A 9,205-nucleotide genomic window follows, 5' to 3' on the forward strand; every position below is an offset into this window, starting at 1 on the left:
AGTGCCATTGGCTGTAAACTTCATGACAATGTTGCGCACAGTGGACACAGGAACATTAACATCTCTGGAGATGGACTTGTAACAATGCGATTGCCCATGCTTTTCTACAATTTTTGTTCTCAAATCCTCAGATAATTCTTTGCTGCTCTTTCTATTCTCCATGCTCCGTGTGGCACACAGAGACACACAACAGAAAGGCGGAGTCAATTTTTCACCATTTTAACTGGTTGTCGGTGGGATTTCTATATTCTCAGCACCTGTTAATTGATACAAGTGAGGTTAATTACAAATTACAGGAGCATCACAAGTTTGGAATGCAATTATTTCTTGCAATTTGGAGAAGGTGCCAATAATTTTGTCCAGTCCATTTTTGGAGTTTTGCGTGGAATGTGTCAGGTTTGGCTTATTGTTCTCACCTTTTTTTTGGGTCATACCAATACAAACAAAAGAAATAAACATGAGAATGCCTAAACATTTGTAATTGCAACAATTTTCTTTGCAAAGTGGTGCATTATCTGACAGAAATGCAGGGGTGCCAATATTTTTGGCCATGACTGTATATTATGTTCCCCTTAAATGGCCATCTCCATCTGTGATGTCCAGGACCACAAAACTTTGGACACTGAGGTTAGGGTTACTGACAGTCTACATGCTGCATCTGCTATTGTAAATGCTATTTTTATATATCTGTACATAAAGAGAGTGTATTATATATCTACAGTCTTTGCGAGGCAGCATCCTTTGGTGTAATGGCCTGTAGCTTGGAAATTCTGCTATGCACCCCAGTTTCTTATCTGGGTTTGCCCATTTTTCCTTCAATATGTCCTGTATCTTGAAAATCAAAGGATGTCACGCTCACCTTATCCCCTAGCATCGAGCTTTCATCTATTGTATGGTTGTTGTCTTCCAGGTTCCACTGTCAGCGCAGAAAATCATTGCTCAGGTGTATTTTGTTTTTATCCTTTCTTTTCAGCTATTTGTCTAATTTTTGTAGTAAAGCCAAGGATACAAGCCCGAGAAGTATTTTTTTTTTCCTAAACAGGAAATCTGCATATACAAACAACTGTTAGAGGAAAACATTACAAGGCCTACAGGATGCAAAAAATATGCATGCATACTGTAATGCAACAGGCATGTATTTCAAATGAATCAATAGGATCACAACTGCAACTGTAGCTTACATTGATTAGCAGATGTAGCAGCAGTCCATATAATCATATGCACTCTGTTTAAGGTAATAGTTCAGTAATAATGAATCATGAATCCAAACTTTCACAAAAAGAAGTGTGGCCAAGACATGCATTGTAGAGTTCCAACAACAGATAGGGTTATCGGCCTTCGTAAGACCGTGCATAACCTCAATAGCATAAAGGTTACGGAAATAATAGTTCATCAGATAATTTAACGGTGTTAAATAAATCCTTTGAAACACTGAGTAGTTTCCAGAAGCTCTGTCTCTACAAGGTTAAAGATATTATAAGGAAGTCTTTGGATAGCATCAAATAGTGAGAACTTGCGTTTAGGCTGTATCTCTTTAAGCAGTTGCTTAGATATTGAAACACAAAGTACTTTTCAGAAGTTCCATCACTTCAAGGTTAAAGCAAATTATAAGGATGACTTTTGGATAGTAAATAATAGTGAGTACCTGCGTTTAAGTTGTATCCCTTTAAACGGTTACTTGGATAGCAGTCTGTGTAGTAGCTGATCTGGAGTCACTGGTTTCTGCAGGATAAGGTCTAAGTAAAGTTCCAGCAAGGAACACTTTAATGGAGTGTAGAGGAGAATCAGTGGTGTCACAGCAGCAGGGTGTGGAGGAGAACCAGCACCAACTGGTATCACACAGGAGACAGGGAAACTGAGGACATTGCCTGGTGTCAGCTGTATTGCTTGGACGGTGACCAATTGAATGTTCGCGGCTTAACCCGGTGTTCTATCAAAAGTTCCAACTCCTCGAGTTCTCCAACCATCAGACTTCCGGTTTAGTGAGAAGAGGTTTGGCCGAGAAGGCTGTACTGCACGTGAGCCACCAGAGGCATTTCCGTATACAAATAGTACACAGCAATAAAGTATTAAAATGAACTAGGTTTACAGTAATACAGCAAGTTATTAATCTCAGTTGCCCTACTCAATATGGCCGCCGCCACTGAGGTGAGTATATTACACATACAAACATTCCCATGCTACCTATCCTTTACTAGTAAATGCAATAGTCTGTATGCAATAGGGTTACACTAATGTAACTTAGATTCATTTATAGTTGGTTCATGACTTCTGTTGCAAACAGGCATTTCTAACGAGTGCAAGGAAGTTAGTTCTTGGTCATGGCAGTCTCTCTGCTACTTGTACTATGGCTTCTAGTGTCGTCCCTTGGTAGAGTCCTTGTTGAAGTCCCTCTTTGCAATTGTGGGGCAAGCCTTTTTATTGAGAGGTTTGGTAGGCTTTGCCACATGGGCATGGTCCTTTCTATTTCCTTCGTATATCAGTTTCTATGAGGGAAGCATTTCTGCGTTCAAACCCAAGATGGCAGCACAGTATCATAAATGCTGCCATGGTGACATACGGTATGTCAAAAGGATGATTCTTATTGACAAGCTACAACTAAACTTGGGTGTCTGGCACAAGCTCCTCTAAGAGCTCCAATGGGACAGCTAAAAATGTGAACTTTCACAGCAAACAGTTTACTGTAGATCAGTGACGTGCGGTACCTCTTGCTCAGGGTGAGGCATTCCCCAGCCCTGCCCCTGCCGGGCGAAGCCCGGCCCCCAAGCTAGTGTAAAGGAGGTACAAATACCTTAAAAGCCCCACTCTTTCCCGTTTTTGTTACAATTGTATTTAGAGGTGTGGTGTCCTGTTCCTCATGGTGGCTCGGAAACTTCCTTTGTGTTTTTACTAAATTTTGGGGTGGAAGACACCCATTTTGTGCTCTTGAACGACCGGGGAACACTAAACGCATGGAAGTGGTTAATAAATTATGTTTAATAAATTATGAATAATAGCTTATATAATTTGAAGTGAAGTATATATCGATACTAGTTTTCTATTATGATTAACAATTTTACAATGGCACATTGGGATCATGTGTTAGCATTATGGGTCTATTTAAATTGCAAGCCTACCAACATGGTCAATTCGATTCACATTACAGGGTAAAATATTTTTAGATTAGATCTTTTTTTAATTATACTATCTAGTTATATTTTAATTTATTTAATATCACATTGTTCATCTCACTAACGCTATTTTATTCACTTTATCCCCACTTATGGGTATCTGACATCAATTATAGGGGGGCGGAGTTGGATTATGGCTATTTTATAGTTTCGTTGGTGACTATGAACGACCAGAACTCCACCCAGCTCATTGCCATTTAACATTTTTCCATATTTACACATGTAAAGCACTCTTTGTCACTTTATTAGTGTCTTCCACTTTTATGTATCTAATCATTGTTTTATTTCTATGGAAATTACTTTTAGTTTTAATTTTCATTATGTTTTGGATATTATGAATAATGGTTTCAAATTTGACTGTCTGGTACTTTTTTGACAGGGTTACAATGTGCCATTGTTATATGTTTTAAATGATGGATACTTAATATTATTTGATATTGTTGTAACTACTGACATTATACCTTGTTATATGATACATGGACAAAATAGTAAGGGTTTAGTGGGTAATCATCTGCATCTTCCTTTTGGGGACAGTCCTATTTGTGCTGGATGACTTGTTTAGGCCAGACCCCTCTTTCTGACATCTATATCATGAGGGGGGTGGTCTGTGCACAGACCCTCACCCCCTCGAAGCTGGTGCCTCGAGTGGGGTGGTGGTCACTCTGGCTCGGCATAGCTGTCTGCTCTTCTGCTCCTCCAGAGTTTACTGCGAGCAGGAGTGGGGTAGGCGGCGCTCGGGGAGCTGCTGCCATCCCATAGGCTTGACAGGCCAGAATGGGAGGGGCCCTGCCAGGAGGACGAGAAACCTCCTGTATTGATGTGCCGCTAAAGCGGACGCATGCACAGACCATAGGCCCACCCCGGGCCGCTGACGTCACACGCCGGGCTATTCAGGTAGTGTGATGTGATGCGGCTTGGTATATGGTGGAATGAGGGGAGGTATAGGGAGATCGGCGGGAGAGGTGGTCCTGGATTTTTGTACAATAGTTATATCAAATGCAAGTCCCTATATGATGATTATAATTTTAGCATTAGATGTTGTTCCATGTTTTGTATATGGTCATTTTAGTTTATCAAGTCTGACAAATTGGGAAAGCAATATCCCCCTCCCCTTTATACAGGTGAAGGAGATAGTATATGTGAGGGGTCCTCTCCCTTCGTTTAGGTAGTTTCTATATACCGTGTTTCCCCGAAAATAAGACACTGTCTTATATTTTTTTTGCCCTCCAAAAACACACTAGGTCTTATTTTCAGGGGATGTCTTATTTTTATTTTTTAATGTGCAACAAAATGTACAACAATCCAAAGTTATCTGGTATAACTCCGCCTGTCACAGTAACCGGCGCTATAGAGGAAGTATCAGCTAATGCGGCTCTGCTCGATCTGCCGCCGCAGCCTTGCTTTCTACAGCGCCGGCTTCCTTTGCCATCAGGGGCAGTGGTACCAGCGGTGCAGCAGTGGGGACATCAGACAGTGGACAGCGCGGTAAAGTACGGTACCATTTACCGGTACACATTACAGTACAGTACCATTACATTAAGCAGTGCCTTCGGGGACAGCAGTTGGTGAAGTCTGGTACTGGAGTGCTCCCTATCACTGCGCTGACCGGAGGTAGTCCCCTGTCATCCCCTTAATACAGTATGTCCCTGCAGGCTGATACTATCACTCCTGCTCTTCAAGTTTCCCCTCACATGCTACCACCATACTAGGTCTTATTTTCGGGGTAGGTCTTATATTACAGGAATCTTGAAAAATAGTGCTAGGTCTTACTTTCGGGGTAGGTCTTATTTTAGGGGAAACAGGGTATATATGGATAATGTGAAAAAAGTGAGTGTGCAGCGCTATACTAAGCGAAATGTAATCCCCCTTTGGGGGTATAAAAAAGTAAAAACATTTTAAATAAATATCACACAATCATGATTGTGTGATATTTATTTAAAATGTTTTTACTTTTTTATACCCCCAAAGGGGGATTACATTTCGCTTAGTATAGCGCTGCACACTCACTTTTTTCACAGTTTCTACAAACCATAGCGCAGCAGCTTTTATATTTCACTCCTTCCATAAGCGCAGATTTTACAATATTTCTATATATGGATAATGTTAGTCATTCATGACTAGTCCCTGTTGTATATATATATATTTTCTGATGCTATATCAATTTGCAGTGTGGATGGACGGGGAAGTGGCCTTTTCATTTCTGTACTCATGTATGTCCCTCATTTCCTATGTCTTCTGGGCGATGGGTACTGTACTCCTGAAGATGTGGACTTATTCACCACTGAGACCCTAAATAAGGTTATGTATTTTTCAATGTTTATAATGTGATATGAATGTTTTTGTTAATTTTCATGGATAATCATATGTATTTATACCCACGACATTCAAATATTACAGGCAGCCTTCTATCATCCTGAGGAAGCTTTTTTAGCGAAACGTGTAGATGGTTGAACCCGCGGTGCATCCATGCTTGATTTTAGGATATGTTAATGGACTTACATGATGAAACCATTCAAGTATTTGTATTATTGTTTACAAGCGTTTACCTTATTGTTGATGCATAGAATGTGGCCCAGGGAGGCTATGTGCCTTAGCTATTTTAGATTGTACTATGGTTGAGGGAGTTGCTATGGATGTGGTATTGATGGGATTATATATTGGCTCTCTTTTTTTATTTGTTTGTATAATAAAAATACATTTTTCAATATTGATACACGCGCAATATGTGTTTTTTATGCCTAGAGTGACACCTTAAAAGCCCCACTCTTTCCAGTTTTTGTTACATACTGGTCATTAGACATGTAACCCACAAAAAAAGGTTTTGTTTTGATTCAGATATTTTCTTTATCCTTTTGCGGGGTGTTAAATGTTTTCGGTTCAGAACCATTGGAGATTAATATAATGTAACCTAAAAGACTCTTAACATAAGCCGAGCACCTCAGACAGGGGGCAAAAGCCATCGACGGGTCGATGCACAGGCAACTGGGACATCCAGGGAGAGGATTGCCCAGGGAGGTAGGTAGGGCAGGATTTCTCGGCAGCTTGGCGAAAGCTTCAATAAACCTAAAAATAAAACAGACAAACAACAAACTTTTTTCTTGTTTTTTTAGTTTTTCAATTTTTTTTAGTTTTGTTCTAAATTTTACAATTTGACCAGGGAGGGAGGGAGGTAGGGCAGGATTTCTGAGCAGCTTTGAACTGCTTCAATGAACCAAGAAATATACAAACAGCAAACAAGCAGCAAAATGTTTTTCTTTATGGTTTTTACTTTTTTTCTCTCATTTTTTTCATAATTTGACCAGGGAGGGAGGTAGTGCGAGATTTCTCGGAAGCTTGGAACAGCTCCAATGAACCAGAAAATATACAAACAAAAAACAAACTTTTTTTTTTTTTTTCCAATTTACATTTTTTTTTCCATTTGGCCAGGGAGCCTCCATTAAGTCAAAACGAAAAACGCACAACAATCAATGAACAAACATGCTTTGGGTTCTTTTTACCCATTTAATTTCTTGGATTTTTTTCAAATTCAGATTGGGTTATCCCAGCTTTGGCAAATTTATAATAGGAGATTTATAATATCAGACCGACACTCCTCAAGCTTTGTTTCTTCCTCCTCTTGTACGCCCTGGCATGAATGGCCTATTGCTGTTCAAGAATACGCTCCAGCATAGCTAAGGTGGAATTCCTCCCGTCCCCACATCTTGTTTGAGGTGGTGCTCCACTAGGCCTGAGGAGGTGGCTGTCTTTCACACTACAATGGAAGTGGCCTGCGATCTTCCCACATGTCTCTAGTAGTGTTGCCAGCCTTCCATATGAAAAGCAGCCCTTACCACAAGATGAAGGATAAGGAGTGAACAGTTCACACCCACAAATCTACCATCCCGTAGCACCTTTTATCATAGCGCCATCAATCACCACAAACCCCATCTTGGCTTTACTGCCTGCCTGCTCTCCTAGCCACTGCACCACCATCTTTTGCAGTGCTTGTAAAATGTTATGCAGGGTGTGCTGCTCATCCATCACCTCAGCATGCAGGAGGGAGTGGTGCTCCTGTTTGGCAACTGCACTGGCCACTGCTGCTGATCTTCCTGCCCCTGCAGTTGGTGGTACATCCTCCGACACATTGGGCTGCCATCAATGTGCCATCAAAGGTAGGAAGGCATGCTGGCCACTAGGAGCTGCTTCATTGATCAAAGAGTAGATTGGGGAACGGACGTTCCTTAGTCTGCTCCTGCTCTCCATTCTGACACTGTTTGCCATGGTCGTGCCCCCTCTCCCCCCCAGAGGAGCGGTGGAGCCTAAAAACCACGGAAGGGGGGTCTCCTTCAGAGGAGGGTACAAATGATCGGGTAGCTGTACAGCCATCCAGATCACTTGTACTGGAAAGCCCTCTGCCAGCTGAAAAAGATTACACCAAGCTGCTGCAGCCTTGATCTTGGTATAACCACTTTAAAACCAGGATGTACAGGTATGTCCTATGGTCCTGAAATGGTTAATCTTGGCTTGTAAATACAGCAATTATTTACAAAGATTTTAGTGTAAAAGTAAAGCATTTTTGCGGTGAACACATATTTTGAGATTTTTTTTTTTAAATGTGTACTTTAAAATAAAGTTTGTCTTTACATATACTTTAGATTTGTTGGACCTGTCTTTATCTACTATGTAAGTTGGATGTAGAAGTGTAAAAACTCCCATTCAACACAGAATGCAAAATGAAACCTGACACGGCTCTTAATTATATCCTACTCTATCCATAACTCAGTGTGTGTAAATCCTAACAATAAACATCTCTGTTGAAAAAGCTATAAGGAAATAGGGTTTCTGGAGGGGTGTAATTGACCATCCAAGAGAGATATATTTAAAAATATATATCAAATTTATTTATATAAAGTTAAAAGCGATGCATTTCATATATTTGACAAAAACCCTGCATGGGATTTGCTTGAGTAAACACTCTTATAATACATACATATTCAAATAATCCAAGTGTTGCAAAATCAAAAACATGATATTAATCGCAGGATTTAACAGAAATATAGTTGCCCCGATAGTGGCTTAGCTTAATAGGTCTCTTAATAAACATCTCTCATTTGCTCCCTTTTGGTCTGTTAAATATACTATAAAAATATTTTTTTATAATGGTTTTATAATTTTACAAAAAAACTGCTGATCTTGTCAAAAGTTTGAAGCTGTCCTGTGTGCTCAGTTCTACATCTGACTCCACTACTATTTATCTTTCAGCTCATAGAGCTTAATAGCTGCAAATTACAACCCTGCTTGTTCCTGCACAGGAGTGCTTCCACAGCTGTTCCAGCCCTCCCCCCTGATTTTCTTATTTTTAACACTTAAGGTGGCCATACACTGTGCGAATTTGCGAATTTGGGACAGTTCTTGAGGAATCGACCCATATTCGCCGGTTGTAAAATCTTTGAATTGAGCCAGCAGCTAATGAGCTGCCGGTTCTGTTTGGGTATTCTGACAAGGGCCGGAGGTCGCTATCAGAATACAAAAGGAACAACAGGGATTCCTCGATCAACACACTTGTAGCGTTGTTGAAATAATCTGCTCTATTTTTTCGTTCAGCCCACGGGTTGAACGAGAAAAACAGAGCAGTGTATGGCCAGCCTAAGAATGCTCAGATGGGGAAAATAATACAGAACCTTTTATTCCAAAACTGGTTTACGATATGGCAAACAGTGGCTTCTCACTTTCTTTTGTCTATGTTTACTATAAGCTTCCAGTATTATGAGGCCATTACCTTTATCAGATATGCATTAGAACCTCTGGAGCCTGCGGTTGGAGGAGGAAGAAAAGAAGTCCATTTTGAGAACCCCAGTGCTGGCATACACCAGGGGTGTGGAATTCGTATCGCCCAACGCCCAGGACATGTAGTTCCGGGCGCCAGGCAAGTAGTTTTTTTACTGTTTTTCGCTGGTTTGACTTTTTTTAAATGAGCGCCGAGAGCGGCGCTGCGAGCAAGGGGCATGGATCGCCGAGAGCGGGGGGCATGGACCGGAGCAAACAGCACCGCGAGA

The sequence above is a fragment of the Nanorana parkeri genome, unplaced genomic scaffold (genome assembly GCF_000935625.1).
Source record: "Nanorana parkeri isolate BGI_ZX_2015 unplaced genomic scaffold, ASM93562v1 scaffold1097, whole genome shotgun sequence".
NCBI lineage: Eukaryota > Metazoa > Chordata > Amphibia > Anura > Dicroglossidae > Nanorana > Nanorana parkeri.